Genomic DNA, 18276 nt, shown 5'->3' on the forward strand with positions numbered 1-18276 from the left:
AAATTGCACGATAGTTGGCGCTGTGGTTCAGATATTCCTAAAAAATTTATACAATGGGAGAGGCATTACATATGGGCCATTCCATTTTGACTGGCGGGACATTTTACTACAGAATATTATCCATTATGTCGTCGGAACTTATACTAAAGTGAAATATATTTTTTAACCTAGAACGATAACTACTATATATAAAATTCCTTTAAAAAAAATTGCACCACAACTCACTTCAACTTGCTTTAACCTCGCCTCACCTTACTTCACTTCACCTCTCTTGTTATTGTTAAAAAAAGAAATACCGATTATGATAAGGACTGAGAAACTTCATACTCCAATCCTTTCTTGAATTTTTTTTTTAAATTTTTCACAAAGTTTGGGGCAGCAGATTCAAATCGGGAAACATCAGTGGTGAAATTGTTTTGTCATCAACTGTACCTTTGTATTTTAATTGATTTGAATTACTTTTCATCGTTTCCTAATAATACCGGAAGCATATATGTAATACTTCTATATTGCTAGTACAATATGATCACAATGTGATTTCAATTCGAAATCAAAGAAAGACAGCCTATGCAATTTTTTGTGATTGTAGAAGTATACGTGTAAACTACTACATAGAATGAAGTGCCATATCATAACAGGGGCGGTTCAGAGAATGAAACAAACAAATTAAAATTTTACGGTCTCATGTTTCCTTCAAACCGCAGTTAGCTCAAACGAATTTTGTTCAAAATTAAATTTTGATGCATAAACGCTCTTAGACGGTCTTTGCACCTGTGCGGAGTTGACTTGACAACTTGAAGAACGCAAGGACCGGCCATAATTCGAAATTTTTTACAGCGGATATGATGTGTATTTACTGCTATCACCGCTAAAAGTGTAAATAAATTCTCGACATACACCCTAAAGTCCAAACATACGCCACAAAAGAAAATTAAATGACCAATTTCTCATTTGCGGGGCGCTTCGGAATTGAAGCATTAAACTTTGCCCCTATTTTCTTATTCTGAATCGGCATTTCGGCGAAAATTTGCTTTAATTTTCTAAATATTTACTTTCCGTCAGATTTTTGTTCATCTAGACTCTAGGTCCTAGAGTATTTCTGCTTCAAGAAGTAAGTTTTGAAAAGAAATCCTAAATTTTTTGTGGTTAGGGCTTGATATGTCGACTTTTTTCGAAGCTCTTCGTTTTTTCGATATCCGAAAAATTTGAAAATAGGAATAACTAATGGCGTTTTCCTTTCTACCGAAATATGTTGCCTTCTCATGCCCTCTACGCACAAATACTAAGGAGAGGGCATTGAAAAGGCAACAGTTTTTGTAGAAAAGAAATCGCCATAAGACAAAACTTATTTACACATGAAGCTGTGTGGCATATGATAGTTGGCCGAATTTGTTCGTTTCTGTTCTGGGCTTATTGGCGCCAACTGATGCCAAGTCCTTTAGTAGCTGGTACCTTTGTCCTCTTCCACCGCAGCGGCTGCAGTGTTTCTCATACATATATACAAATATTGTATTTTTTGTTAATATTTCATGTGAATTATTTTTCAATAAGAATTTGTTAAACCGCTCCTGAATTTTGAAAAGTGAAAATGTCAGTTTGAGTACATTCTCTTATCGGATCTCTCTTTCTTTTTTGAATATATCGACACTCTGATGTTGGGGAATGTACTTTGAATTTACTAGCAATATAGAAGTACTACATATGTATATGACCGGAAGGCAAAATTTAAAAAGGTTTTGTTGAAATCTTGGATCTCGAAAATCTCATAGATATTTATAGGTACACTATCTCATCCTTCAAAGTTGGTAAATTATTCCAATGACAGTTCTAAGTCGTAGAGTATTTCTAACAAGACCATAGCTAAAGTTTTTTATTATTACTTATGGTATTACATATTTATTATTTATATTATATTGTTTTCTTTATTCTGCCATCAGTTGATTGTGTAGGGCGCACAATTGAAAGCAAAGCGATTACAATAAAAAATTTACCAACTAGAATAGAGAAAGCCTCCAATAGGCTGGCCAAGCGTACATCTCGGTGTTTTTTATTGGCTGATTAATAAAAGATTGTATGCATAAATATATGTACATACACATGCGCTAATAAGCAATTTTATATGCATAAGTATATGTATATATATGTACATATATATATTATTTTTAAATAAGAACATGCAAAAGTAACACACCCGAGTGCAAATAAATCAAAATAACTACAGTATTATGTAAATAAAAATAAAAATTAACATGTTTTCAACTCGAAATTTGTACTCTTTAATTACGAGTACTATCTACACTTGTCACACGCCGCGATGGGATTGTTACTTTCCGTATGTATAAGCGGTTACTGTTCTCCATGGCACTTTTAAAATTCATTGGCCTCAAAAAGTATAAGCACGAGTCTATTTCTGGTACATGGTTGAAGACATTACTCCGTCTTGTTTACTGTCTCGCAAAGTAACGCTGTCAACCATGACTCACAGCAAAAATAAGAATTAGGCTCGTGCTTTTCCTGCTTAACTGGCTTAAGCGTTGAACTCTTTGTGGTATTTACTAAATATATGGACGATAATATTGTGAGACGTCTTAATAAAATGAATAAAAAAAGGATCATGATATACATGTAAATATGTTTGTATGCATAGGCGTCAACTGCTTATATGTATGTATGTATGTTGAGAGATCCATAAATAGCCACTCCAAGTGCTATTTTAAGCACCGCAGACTTGTTATTAAATTTACGCGCCGCTGATAAAGTGATGTATTGATGTATGTACATATGTATAAGTATATACATATGTACATATTTGCAGACTAGGTGATCCATTAATAATGTGAAAATAAATATTTATGTATAGTGATAAAAATTTGTTTATGCACTTGCTTATGAACTATGTTTGTACTTGTTTAATCTATTAAACAGTAGCTGTAATTGATTTAGTTGTTTATACTGGTTTTATCGAAGGTTCGTGGACATCGATGTAATATGTATGTGTATATGTAATTTAGATTGTATGTATGTAATAATCTGTGATAAACTGCTATGAAATATCCCTTGTTGTACACGCTGGCTTTTTAAAGACAGACAAATATTTATTGATGGCAAATCAAGTGCTTTATTGGACGATTTTGGTTTAGCTGAAGTGGCCAATAACAATAAACACCATAAAATGAGACTGGAAGTAACGAGCTGATATGATAGCAAAATGTTAAAATGGATCATGCTGTGCCATACATAAAATAAAAAAAAAACAAAGTAAACATTTGGCGGCTATACATTTGACAAAATGTTTGGCGGAGCTTCTGTTTCGACGTGATTAGGGTTACAACCCGGGTCCTACCGTGGAGTGCTACACAATTCCTATCATTCGGCTACGGCAGCTGCCTGCATATACATAAATGTACATACATATGTATGTAGACACAAAGTGTGTTTTATATTAATATCTTATGCTGCGTTTGTTGATGTTCACACACACAGGCAAATAAGTAGCTCGAATTGATTTTGAAGTGATTTATATATCGTTATTATCAATGAAAAAGGCCCATTTAATATTACCTCTTTTCATTATTTTGGGTTAGATACAGTCTCATATCAACTAGAAAGCCACGTGGTCAATATTTTTTCGGGTTGGTTTCGTGATCAGGGTTGCCACTGAAAAAACTTTCCTACCAAGAGGTGGTTCAAAAACCTACCACCTCTTTTACCTCTACCTCTTTTAATAAAGAAAACGGCTTTTGACAGCATTAAATACATTTATTTTTGCTGGTTTTTATACTTAAAATAAGATTTCCAGGTAAACAAAATGATCAGAATAATTGCTATTATATATGTATGTATAGCACACAAAAACATGGTGTGTGATTTTAAGCAGATCCACCTACCGACATTTACTTCGACCCACTGAATCCGAATCCGTTTGACTTCTGTACCACCAAAACTTCGAGTAAATTGCGAAAACCCGAAGAAAGTTCAAAAAATTCGCATAATTTATGGTTTTAATGAAGTCTTCGTAGTAAATGTGAAAAATCGTTGCTGAAAATATAATTCTGTCGTAGATTTTTTATAAATCGCTCTTTTGCATAGATATGTTATGAAGTATATATACCTAAGCTTAGGCTTGCCAAATGTCCTTTTAATTTTCGTTTATGTTAAAAATTAACAGATTCTGTAAAAACGTACATTTGCTATGTACTTAATATGCATTTGAATCGCTCTGCTAGTTTCACTTAAAATATTTTAACAACCTTGTCATTGTAGGAACCATTATCGATTCGCAACTGCATTTCAAAGAAAAAGATCCGATTTAACAACCTGCCTTTACATCCATTAATGCAATCACTTGATATTATCCCTTTAGATACGCATTGGATAAAGCTTTTTATAGCTTATAGCAGTTCAGAGAAGTGCGTAGGATAATTGGTAAAATTCTGCCTATACCAGTAATAAAAGAGTTTTTTTTTAAGGTATTTGATATAATGGCGAACAGTTGGATCCATCTAAGATACAGAATGAGGGTAAAACTGATATTGTCCCAATTTGGTAAGCCTACTCACAGTACTGACAACGAGATGTTTTCTGTTTTATGAGCAAAGAAACCTACCAATATTTTAAGCGTCCTACCATCCTACCAACTAGTGATCGGACTCCTACCACATTGTGGTAGATCTGCTACTTTTTTGAGCATCTACCACATGTACCACACAAGGCGATGAAAAGAAAAGCTGGCAGCACTCCGCAAGGTTGCAGAAATCTTTCAAAATATGTTTGAAAAATATCTTGATATGGAAGGAGCTGCTTTACACTGTCAAGGGAAAAAAATTGCCCAAACTCAACGCAATTTTTAGCAACTTCAATCTTGCAATTTATTATACTAAAATTAATTTTGCTTTAGATTCTAATTAAAATGTTTGCAATTTAGGTGAAACCTTGCAGAATTTTTTTAATTTTTGTACAAAGTTTGATACAAATTCTGAGATCTACCACATTTTTTGGAAATATACCACATTTTTTGGAAATTACCACATTTTTTGGAAATCTACCAAATTTTTTTTCCAGATTCGATCACACACATTTTTTTTAAGTCCGTTCAGTGCTACCAACGAGAAAAGGGCCTACAAATTTTGGTAGGAAAAGCCCAAAACGGCCACTCTGTTCGTGGTAACTAAATGAAAAAAAAAACAGCAAAAGCCGCAAACAAAAAAAAAAAAAAATAAAAAACTAACGCGATTATTTAGCCATTTAAAACATACACTCGTTTCATTAGAATTTTATAAGCCATGTAATTGTATACCCGAAATTAATTTAGAAATTCAGATTAAAAACTTGAATTTTTCTAAGCTTCTAACGTAACTTAACGTTTGTAAGAAATCGTTAATGATTACTGAACACGTCAACTTATCCAGAAGTGAAAATATTTTTTTAATTTCCTTTTCGGCTGATTATCACTTTGCCGCTTACTAGCCACATCAAAAAATTCCTGAACAAAAAAAATATATTGCGTTGGCCAATATATTAAGTTAGGTTACGTAAGTTAAGTCTAGACAAACTGAGCCTTAAAGCTGGAAGCATATTTTTATAAAAATATCACAAAAACATTTTAACCTTAATACACATTTAACAAAAATCATAATGCACTCAGGTTTGATCGCCAGTGTAGGTTCAAAGAGATCCTAGCTTCGAATTACGTCTGACGTCTAAGTCCACTTTTTATGAAAACTGGCATTTTGATACAGGAGGCTAGAGAAATTTAAAATGCATTGTTTCGAAATGGATAAAGGTACTTGTTTTATTTATTATTGTTTATTAGCGTGGGCCGAAAATCCGCTTTTTTAGAATATTGATTGGCAATAGCAAAAATATGGTTCTTTATGCTCTAAAAAAAATCTGTGTGCCAGATAAAAATTTTTGATGAAGTTCTTAGGCTCGCCCAAGTCCATCAAAGTCCAAGTGGTAAAAAAAATTTTCTTTGCTTATTTCGATTCTCCACATAAATTATGTAGGACTAATACTTTCGAAGGTACATGCATTTTAGAAAAAAGAGTTAATTAATTAATTTATTAATTTTTATTTTTTGAGCACATTAATAAGGAAAGCATTTCGATTATTCCAGTATACATAATTTAAGACATTTGTTTTAATGCCGAATGTAGTTGTCACCAATACAATCGCCGTTCGGAGTCGGCGTAAAACTGTAGGTCCCTCCGCTTTGTATGAAAACATCAAGGCGCACACCACAAATCGGAGGAGAAGCTCGGCCAAACACTAACATATGTGTAAGCGCCAATCTATTATTATTATTATTAGTTGTCACCGAAAAATGGAAAAATTAAAAATTTTTTTAAAGTCAGAAAAGTCCTCGAATTTTGACTTGTATTTATACCTCATTACAAGCTCAAAAAAGTCAGAATACAGCGTATTTCCCTTCTTAGAGGGGCACGCCAATATGAGACCAAGTTATGAGGTATATTAGAGTCTGAAATATGACGATTTTCTAAGTCTTAAAAACAAATATTCTTTATAATTCTTATTATTGATAAACTTTTACTTGAAATAAAAAAATAACATAATTAAATTTTATATATCGATTCATCGATGCAAAACATCGATATTTTTCCGAAATCCCTAATTTAAACGATTCATATCCGACTGCCATGTGCGCACAAATAAAATGTCACTCATACGACATGTAGGCCTAAGCTACATATGTACATACTAATGCATCCAATCCCGGACCATTTTGTGAATCCCGGGATTTCGGTATATTATTACCATTAATTAAAATATGCTAACAAACTAGTTTTGTAGTCTTGCTTTAGTGCGAATACTAGAAATTAAAATAAATTTGTGTTTTTAAGCAAAGAAATATAAAAGTCTTGATTTTATATCAGTTTACAAAGCTAATTAAAAACTGACTAAACAAAAACTATGCAATTGAAATTCATTCATATTGCAGTCGCAGGCATTTTTCCAAAAAGTAAAAAATAAGACATCATATTTGTGTAGTAATTTTAGTATGCCACAACAAATGTACATAAATGTGTATACTCATGTACATACATATACAAGTCGTACGGTTATCGTAAAAAAAATGACGTCATGTCTCCCTTCGCTTTTCGTTTTTTCTTCGGAGATATGATCTGTCACAGTTCGAATTTTTTCGTGATTCTGACCATTCATGTCTTCTTCAAATCGATATATCTCGGGCTCTACTCATCGTAGAGACTCCATCTTAACGTTGTTTTGAAGACAAGAAAACGGGCCTTCTACAAAATTTTCACCTTTAACTTCGTGTACAGGAACACGAAATCAACAGACTTCTACATAATTAATGCTGTGCTTTGGGTAACCGCTTGCGCGTAAAGCTCATTTAACAGGTTGCTTATGTGACAACTCTCATGCAATGCCAAGTATGCATAACTGAGCCCTTGGCATGTGGTTTTCGTACGTCGGGAGAGAAATTTGCTTCCGAATGCCTACTCAGTCCAAAATAGAACTTCTTGAAAAGAGTGATTCTGCGTTGAATTTCGATGCTGACGTTACTATCGGTGTTAATAGTGGTTCCTCTTTGTCGAAATTATAGCTGTCCACAGTGACGTGAGTGCCTGCCAAGACGCTGACACTTTGTTTGATGACAGAAGATATTTCCGTCTTGTCATCGTTTCCCACCAGACCCACTTGCTTTGCTGCCTTATTCAACTGGGAAAGGTAGAACAGTCTTCGCGGTTTTTATTACCGATGATGTCGATGTCATCGGCATAAGCCAGCAATTGCACGCTCTTGTAGTAAATTGTTTGGCTGCCAAATGTATCAAAACACTATTTTAAATTCAACAGAAATGCATAAGTAAAATTATGTATATTTTTAAGTATTCACATATGTATATATGTAAGTATGCCAATTAAAAATAAAAACTGTTATTAATTACAGCATCATTACCTACTCAAACTGCATTCGCTGATAAGGAACTGGAAAATTATTATCATTTAGAATGCATCAATTAAAAAAAATAAAACGTTTACGAAATACAAACAAAATTATGCATCTGGAGCGTTGTAAACAAATTAAATTTGCTATTATTTGAATTAGTGATAGAATACAAATAAAATTCCCCAACCAGTTTAAATGCACTGAAGCAGCAGCAGGCGTAAAGATTAAGTCAAAGTGATTTTGCCTGAAAACTAAAAGAGGCCGAAGTGAGATGACAATTTGACCTAATCGCATGACATCGGTGATAAATGACGGGAATAATGATTAGTTTTGTGATTTTTTCGCATAAACAACAATACAATGGAATCTATATATGCCGATAAGTGTAAATACGTACAAACGAACATACATATGTACATATATATATGTGTGTGTGTATATACTTAAGAAGAATATGCCTCTATGTGTTGTTTCTAAGAGCTAAGTAAAAAATATAAAACTGTTTAAGTTGCTTCAATAAATTGTTTTCCTCATTTCACTTTAAGCATATTAGCAAAATTAATTATTATTTTAAGCGCCAATACCCTTTGACCCGACTTTTTGAAAATTTGATTTAAACTTTTAAGGCAAATGTAATTCTTCTCGATTTATGTGTATGTTTGCAACCCTGTTTTGTGAAAAGCTTGTCCCGCTATTTTCTTTTTAAATTCTACAGATTTATTCTTTTACTAGTGAAGAAAAGCAAAAATAATATGGTGAACCTGGTTTTCGTCAATGATCCCTTTTTTGCGACTTTCTTCCCATTTAGCATTAAAATTTGAAGCATATTTCTAAAACAAGCGGAAGTGCCCTTTCCTGCAGTATAGTACGCTTTCTCGTTTAAATGTATGTTAAAATGTCCATGGCGAACTGATCTATTCCGCCGCCTACCCTCTCTTCAAGCTTGGATCCATTAGTATACATAGAATCGAATCTCTGTTTGATACCTCTGACAGTTTCGCGATAGTCTGTTGTGAAGACAGCAGCGATACATACATATGTATACATATATTTGTATGCAACTGCATAATTCATTATAAAATTTATTTTAACAAAGAAAACTCGGTCAAGACAAAACTGAAAGCCAACAGCCCTAGTATTCATTCTTATGAGTCAATATCCATCAAAAAGAATATTTAAGAAAACTCACCGGATGTGCGAGACGCAACATCTTACACACGTACATACATATATAAAGCGGCAGTTCATTTATGTATGTATGTATATCGATATTAAGTAATGGCGTACGGTCATACAAATATATATTTAAATGCAATTAATAATGAAATTAATAATAAAGTAGTCTACAAAGTTGAAGTGCACAACTTCCATAGCCGTAGGTCAAATATTCTCTTTGTAGGAGTAAGCAAGTAAGAAAGTCTAGGTTCGGGCGGAGCTGAACATTAAATACCCGGCGCAAGTTTTAAATATATGGTTTTCACCTTTTCGAAAACTACCTTTCCAACATGGTAAGCAGGGATGGTTTTATCCATATTTTAAACATCTTCGATAGAACGTTCCGTTAGACATAATGAGATAAACTTATATAGTCTACATGGGCGGTAGCACGCCCATTTTCCATAATTCCAAAAAATGTTACTTATTTTCAAGGGATTGTTGTTAGTATCAATTTTGAGTAAATTAGCGTCGTTAAATTTCGAAATATAAAAGTTTCAAGCATTTCTGAAATTTACCGTTATATGAAGGGTGGCCGTAATTTTACTCCGATTTCAATAATTTTCAACGTTTTGCTTTTATGTGGCAAGCCCAATAACCTTACCGTACCGTTTGGTACAAATTGATAGAACGGTTACCGAGATACACATATGTATGTGATCATAAGTGGGCGGTGCCACGCCCATTTTCCAAAATTGTATCATAAACGTAGTTCTTGGTAAAGAATTATTGCAAGCATAAATTTTGAATAAATTACCTTTATAATTTACTGATTTATCGAAGATTTCATATTTCTCTAAATTACCGTTATAAGGCATGTGGCACACTGCGGCCGCTGTGGTGTAGTGGTACGGACGGACAGACAGTTACCGCTTAATCGTTTTCTCTTTCCATTCTGATCATTTATGTATGCATTTGTCTATATCTATCTCGATTCGTTTTGCCTGTTACAAGCAACCGTTTTGTGAACCAAGTTATAATACCCTTGTGCACAAGTGGGCTCGGGTATAAAAAGTATGACTAACTAATACATAAAGAATTTATTTATTTTTTAACGGATTCTAGGAAAAGTGAACGCCGCGCAACTTGCAACTTCCTGTCCTACACACATACACATTTCCTATGCTAACACACGTTTTTTTACAGCCAAAGCTTTTATATTCATTTGCTTTTAAATATCCTTATTATTACTTTTTTTGCGCGCATTCACGCTTTTAAATAAAGAAAATATTACGCGCTAGCTTTCAGTATACGACCACATATATGTACATACATACATATGTTTATAGGATTACACCATTCATATTTGGCGTTTAGCATTTAGCAATTAAAATTATCGCAAATAAAAATAAATATCTAAAGATACACTTGCTTGCGCATAGCATATATGTATGTTCTATGGTTCAGCTTAGATAGCAGATATAAAGAAACTCATGAACAGTGTTGCCACAAAATGTATATATTTTTTACCAAAATCATCGTAAAAAGTTACCAGATTCAACAATAAATTACCAAACTTATTTCATGTGCAGAACTGTGCAAACATACACATCCTAGGGCTTGATAACGTAAGTGACTTTTTTTTTCAAAATTTTCTTTTTGATGCAGAATAATCCTAGAGCATCTAGATGCCTTTCTGCATCAAAAAGAAAATTTCGAAAAAATGTCGCTTACGTTACGTTACGCTTATGTGGCGGTTAGGGCTCGATATATCTGTACATATGTATATCCGAAGATACCAAGCTTTTCACGCAATCAGAGCTCCATTCACCTAACATTTTTAGGAAAGTTGGTTGAATTTTTTTTAATATGTAAAAAAGTTTTAAATTTGAATTTTTGTGGGTTCTGTTAAAGAAAGAACAATATTTAAAAAAAGAAATAAAAAATTTAATTACAAATACAAATAATATGTTCAAACTTGTCAAAATATCAAATCGCCAATCTATTATTATTATTATATAATATTTTCGACCACTGTATTTAAAGTCCCTCGCTGAATGCCGTAGCTTTTTGAACGAGAACATACATATTTATGAAGAATTATACTCATATATATGGTTGCCGGGTGCACCGGAAAACCGATGGTAATTGAAGCTGACGAACTGACAGGGAAAGGTAGGACCACCCAATCCCTTCCAGGAAAGGACTCGGTGGATATACTTAGCAATAGCCACTTTCAAGCAGTTTGTAAAACATTACACCATTTTAGTAGCCAATGAACGGTGGAACACTTTCGCCTTGCGAAATTTTCAGGATTACTTGGTATTTCTATAAAAATAAATTACCAAATTACCGAACTTGATAAATAAAGAAAAAAAAAATACCAATTTTGGTTAAGAATTATCAAAGCGGCAACGCTGCTTATGAATGATGTTGAATTTAACAACATACATACATACATATCGTCGTTTAAAGTAGAAAACCGCGTACCAACAAAATGCAAAACCGCGTATGTGAGGTTGCATAAATTATTTTCTAGAGAGTGAAAACACTGATATTTAAAAATGGCTCGTTTTTTTATAAAGCAATCGCATTTCTGGCTAGTATATATCAGGACGAATGGATAAGGATTAAGCCCTCTGTGAGCTTGTGCTTGTGTGAGCAAATCCAATTTTTGACAGCAAATGTCAGTTACGCGGTTTTGCAGAATGACGTTACGCGGTTTTGTACTTTAAGCGACGATATGTGTATGCATACATATTTACAGGCGCAAGTGAAGAGGGTGCGTGGGGGTTTAAATCCCTTTTCAAATATTTGTCTATTTAAGTAAACTCTCGCTGTGAATGCGTTCAACATTTTTTTCTTCTTGACCGTTTTTAAAGAAATGTGTGATTTATATACATATAAGCTATGTGTAGCTGCACTGCGTAGGTGGTATCGGTGCCCTATGGTACTTAGCTGATTTTCAGAGAATATATTCTCAAATAGAGTAGATTTATTTCAAGGCAATCATTCCATTTTAACAGTTTATTTGTTTGAGAAAAACACAAAGTTTTAATTTTTCGTAAAAACTTCAATAAATCGTAGAGATTATTCGATTAAAAAATAAGACAGTATATTTAAAAATTATCTAATTATAAGCGTTCATATGTATGTAAACTGAAACTACACACACGTACATAGTTTCATAGTAATTTTTTAATGACCATGTGAACCCCCCCCCAAAAATGTTCCCAGGAATGCAAATACATGTATTTATGTACATACATACATATGTACTCTTTTTGCGAAAGGAGCTTAAAATAAATTATTAGATTATATATAAATTATAAATATGTATATAACTAAGTATGCAAATTATGAAAATAAAATCTGAAAATGTCCTTGGTCCAGTTTTAGATGCTGTTGAGCTAGTTACATGCTGACATAATTACATATGTACATACATATGTACATCCGTGAGAAAAGGCCAATAGAAATTTAATATTACAATTCAATTTTGCAATTAAGAACATTCGTTCTAATGCGATTTGATTCCACTTAAGTACTCCTACCAGCATATGCCGGAGGTCCCACTCCCCATTTTGTGCAGTCAAATTAGGAAGATCTGATGATTTTGATGTAGAATACGTCTTACGCTTCGATATGAAGGCTATGCTTCAATGTTGTAGTTGTAATTTTTAGAGCTCCACGAAAACGCTTATTGCACGAGAACTAGTGAAGCAATTGCAAGGAAAAGTATGGCGTTTCAAAGACAAAATTGCAAATCTATTGACAGATTCATTTTTGTAAGTCCCTATTTCGGTGTCTGTCGTAGAAATAACGGTAAATATTGACCTATTTTGGGGTCAATTTGAACAGAAAATTGAAATGTATATCCTGATATGGATGCCAGAGGAAAGAGGTTGTGGTTTGAAAATATTTTGCAGAGGGTTGCCACCTTGTTACAAAGTTGGATCCAATATAAGCAATAGGCTAAATAAATTACTTCAATATGAATATAAATTAAAATTGCTTTGACGTAACTTTATTTCCAAACTACTTATAGGAGTGTTGCCAACTGAGTTTATAATTAAATTCAAATTGAATTAAGAGTATTAGATAATTTAAAAATGTATCACAATACAAGTGTCAGACGAAAAAGGGTTAACGGGGTTACAGTTCAAAAATAATTTGATTGCCATCTGTTTGAGAAGTCGAATTAAATTAAATTATATGAAATATTGAAAATTGGCGTCAAACAAAGGAGTATTAAGTTTCAGCATTATAAAATTAAAGAGGGTTTCCACTTGTTTAAAAAGTTAAACTAAAATTATTTAATCAGTCAAATTAATTATTTAAGTATGGGCATAAATTGACATTGGTTAAAACTGTTGTTTTCTTAACTTTATTTAAGAGGGTTGCCACATGTTTTAGAAATTGAATTCAACTCGAATTAAGGGAATTAGATATACAATTTAAATATGTATCGCAATATGTGTGCCAGTCGAAAAAGGTTTATCAAGGTTTTGGTTTTAAATATTTTGAATAGGGTTACCACCTGTTTTAAAATTAAATGAAATATGAAAACATGACGTGAAGTGAAGGTGGTAAGATGTCCTTAGTGTGAATATTAATAATATTAAAGAGGGTTGCCACCTGTTTAAATAGATTAACTCAAATTATTTAATATGTTAAAGCAATTTTTAAAAATATGGGTATCAAATGAAATGGAGTTAAAAAGGCTTTATTTCTGAACTATATTTAGGAGCGTTGCCACGTATTTAAAAAATAAAGTTTAACTTAATTCATCAGGCACATGAAATATGTAGGTATCACAATATCAGACGCAGGAGATTTGTTAATTTTTCAACTATATTTAGGAGGGTTTCCAGCTGTTTCAGAATTCTTAGCTAACTTCTGCACAAATCCCAAGACGGAGATAATGCGAAGACGAGCACGAAGAAATAGAACAATACGGGGACCTAGGCTAATATAAAAACTAATACAAATTTCTGCAGTACGATAGGAAATAAAAATGAATCGTAGAAGTGATACACGCCATGGCATATACATATCTATTTATAAGCTAATGGTACATATGATTGAAGTTAATGTGGATCTGCTTCTCTATTGCTAAGTATTAATATTTTGCTTTGTCGGCAATTATGCAAAAGTAGAAATAGCCGCAATGTTCGGTAGTTCTACCGACTTAAAACCACCTCTGAGACACTATCTTTGCGATGAAAAAAGAATTATCAAAATCGGTTGACGTGGTCCAACGTTATGCGGTAACATACTTAAAAAAAAAAATTAAAAAAATTTTCCGACGTACTGATAACCTCCTCCTTTTTTGGAAGTCGGTTAATAAATATACCGCATTCTAAACAAGCTTCTCACAACTCGCTTGTTGCGTCAAAATGGTTCACATTGAATATTTGGAGTTAATTTTGGCAGCTGGGTTGTTACAACTAAAAATTTTTAAAATATTGAAAATCAAATATTTCGTTCAAAATTTTGTTGTGCGAATGTCTGCTTCATGACATGAAGGTATACGATTTACTTAACTTGTTAAATGACAAAGAACTTTTTGTAAAACACAGTCGTTCACATGTAACATTTGGAGTTAATTTTGCCGGTTGTTTAATTTCGAAAAAAAAAAAAAATTAATAAACAAATATTCAAAATCGAGTTTTTGTGTTTCAATTATCAAATTGAAAAATTTTGTTTGAATTTCCACACACACTCTGACAGATTTTGATAGTTTATGTCGTCAAAGCAAAAACAAAGTACACGTAAATTTTCGTTTTTGTACTCCTGTTACCACCTTATATTAATTCGCCTTGGTTGGTAGTATTAAAAATGCTAGTGCTAGTTCAAAAAATCAACTAGCCCAGTAAAATTAGACTTTTTCTCAAAAAAAAAAAAAAAAAAACATTTGTAACAGCGGTTTTTTGATGCAGTTCACTTCTATTTGACACGTAGATCATGTAACCACAGTCTTGCCCCTAAATTTTATATTGCGATATTTCGCCATCTTGGATTTTAGGTTTTTTTTGGATTTTTTGGCGATTTGCCAGCTAATTTTACAATTTTAGTAAAAAATGGGTGAACACAAATCTGGAGAGAATTTACTTTTCCATTCCAAATTTTAAAGGACGGATTACAAAGATTATGGTCTTAAAATGTTGGCTCCGCTATTTTGAATTTTTTCAATCGGACTTCAAATTCTTAATCATCAACCCCCAGTTTGTTGTACTTTTCTATTCAAGTACGAGGTATATTTACTATAAACGTTCTTACTTGTCCCAAGAACGAGCAGAAAAAATTGAAATTTTCTCTGGGCACACCAAATTCTAGGTCTGCATACATTCATCAAGAAAATTAAAATTTTTCTGCTCTTTGTTGCGACAAGTATGAACGTTTATAGTATACAATGCAGACAGGATCTCGTATTTGTATAGAAAAGTACATACCCAGCAAACATTTGGAGTCACAAATAAGTCACTTAAGGTCAAAGTATTTAATAAGCAAAATGAATTATTAAAATTTGGGTATCAATTAATATGGGATTTTGAAGATTTTATTTCTGAAATATATTCAGGAGGGTTGCCACATATTTAAGAATTCATATTCAACCTAATCCATTAGGTAATTTAATTCAATTGAACGAATATTTCATGTACAGTTTTAAACTTTAATGTACTCTTAATAATATTTCGAATTCTACTTTTGAGTTTAGCGGATGTGGCTCCGCAGGTCAAGACGAAAGTACTGGACTAATTTTTTTTTAAACCAATTTCGCATTTTATCTTTAGAGAAGACTATTTCGTGCAAAAGAAGTAAAGCAAGAAATCTTTAGCGCGACTGATATTAAGAAATCGATACGATGGCGATATTACCGGCAATAAATTTGTTTCCGAGGGCGACATGTTTTCTTATTGCCGGCAACAAAAATTGTCTGGTGGGACGATTTTGGATATTTTTCTTAGGATTGTATTACGCCTTTTCCATAAAAGAGAAAAATTGTGGAATATACTTCGTTTCGAAGGAAATGCGTAAAAAAGTGTCGCAAATCCAGGCGATTTTTTAGCAACTTCAAACTTGCACTTTATTTTACTAGAATTTTATTAGCTATAAAATTACATACTCAAAAAATGTTTGATGTAGAAGTGGAAAATCCAGATGCAACTTTGCAATTAAAAAAATTAACATCTAAAAGATTTACTGCGTTTGGTCACTATGTTACATTTTTAGTAGGAGTATTCTCGAAGTCTTGCAAAGCCCTTGCCCGGTGCACAGATTTCATGGTTAAAACCGGTTTTCCCATGTGACAGCGTTGCAAACCGTACACCGCGCAAGGGTTTTGCAAGACTTCGAGAAGACCGCTAGTAAGTGCCGCAGTGTGACTTTTCCGAGCAACGGAGTGATATGAGCTAAAGGTTCAGTCTACAAAAAACCGAAAATATAATGGATCTATTTAATAGAAATATTTAATTAATACTTAGGTAAACAAATAAAACGCAGACACTACTTACCGTTCTTTCTCGAATTTGCTTGGGCCTTGAGTTTTTAAGAAACCTTACTGCTGCGAACACTTTATGGTCGCGAACACTATACACTATTTTTATATAAAAGCTTTTCAGACTTTTATCACGATTAAATTTTTATGAAATTTCTTTATTTTTCCAAACTCTATTTTTTTCTTCTTTACATCGATTGTAAGCTACCTCTTCTTAGTATTCAGTAATATGAGCGCGTAAATAAATATGCAATAACTGTATAAAGTTTACTTTTATACGAATTTATATAGACCAATAACACTTGTTTGCTGCGTTTTCCAATGTGTATGTGTAGCACGAGTTTGAATTGTACCGGTCACAATTTGCAGCTAAAGCATGCAAGCGCCAAAATTTGAATGGGACCTATGCGTTGCGCGTCGGCATTTTATACTCGGCTAAGAACGATAGGGTCCGACCGAGCAACAGGATTCTGTCATTCAACCAATCACAAGCCACAATCATGGCCGAGTGTTGCCGAGTGTGGTTGGTGGAGTGCGCCCGCCCACCGCCCACCGCCCACCGCCTAGCACTTCGACACCTACTTAGTGCTTGGCAATAAGGCAACAAGGCAATAAGACATTCAGGTAGAGTGGCAAGTGCGGCGGCGTTGGGGGAGGTGCTTGGCTAAAAGCGTAGGCTCAACGAATCCGCTGCTCTTTCATCTCTTCGCGTATGGTTGCTCACTTTTTGACTTTTTCCACGGAATTGCTGTTTGTATTTTAGTTTCCCTTGGGTAAATTTGATGTCCTGCAAGCAACTTTCTATTTTGATAGCCGCTCATTTTCCTAAAAGCGGGCCATTTGAATGCACGTTTGGTAGCTTATTTGAATACGCCTTTTCTTATGAGATATATTAGAGAAATATAGCAATTAATTGTTTAAGCTCATAATCTAATCATGCCATCACTGATGACGCATACGTGGTCAGTAAAAGTTAAGAGTGTGCATGTGTGTAGGTACATAAGCCGCATAAATAGAACTTAAACTGCAAAGGTCAGCAGATTTCCTAAATAATTACTTTTATGGATATATAATCGGTAATGCAAAGCACAAAGACGTGCTTTACTTTGCGCGAATCCATATTTCAACAAATCTACGTACTCACCTCCTCATCCAATTACCTTGAACAGCTTCGCTTTACAAGCAATTTGATAGCCAAGCGAATTGTCTCTTACACCCGTCTTGCCACCCGCCTTGCCACCCGCTTCTGTACACTTTCCTGCTGTTGCTGCCCTATATCATCTTTTGCAGTTTGCTGCCATTTGCACTTTTTACTTTGTAACCGCAATGTATTTGTTATGATCAGCTGCCGAGCTACTGTTACTACCGTCTCTGCATACTCGCTCGTTGTTATCAGCTTGTTTACCACAAATAGGTAATTTATCGGTAGGAAAGAACTTTTTTCGAATCATCCATCGTTAAGTTTTTTGTTTTTGTTTTTTGTTTTAATCATATCCGTAAGTAATAATACTAATAATCATACCAATAATGGCAGCAAGGTGCCACAATCATAACAAAATTGATCGCAATTATGACGCGATTTTCTAATCCAGGTAGGTACTTAACTGCCTTGTTGCCTTGTTGTGCCAATGGAGTCAGGTGGACCCCTTGTTTATTTTTAGCGCAGATTTACTTTATCATACGTGAAA

At 33.5% G+C, this 18276-nt stretch overlaps 1 protein-coding gene across 1 annotated transcript in view; it reads right to left on the reverse strand.

The window, feature by feature from the left end:
* Positions 1-16977, reverse strand: part of LOC118750905 (neuropeptide CCHamide-2-like) — a 34250-nt gene extending 17273 nt beyond the window's left edge. Inside the window, exon 1 of the mRNA XM_036485647.1 lies at positions 16605-16977. The gene's annotated coding sequence lies outside the window, so the exon portion shown is untranslated. The remainder of the gene's footprint in view (positions 1-16604) is intronic.
* Positions 16978-18276: the final 1299 nt, after the last annotated feature.

Source organism: Rhagoletis pomonella, unplaced genomic scaffold (genome assembly GCF_013731165.1).
Source record: "Rhagoletis pomonella isolate Grant_MI unplaced genomic scaffold, Rhpom_1.0 Rhpom_scaffold_00445, whole genome shotgun sequence".
NCBI classification, from domain to species: domain Eukaryota; kingdom Metazoa; phylum Arthropoda; class Insecta; order Diptera; family Tephritidae; genus Rhagoletis; species Rhagoletis pomonella.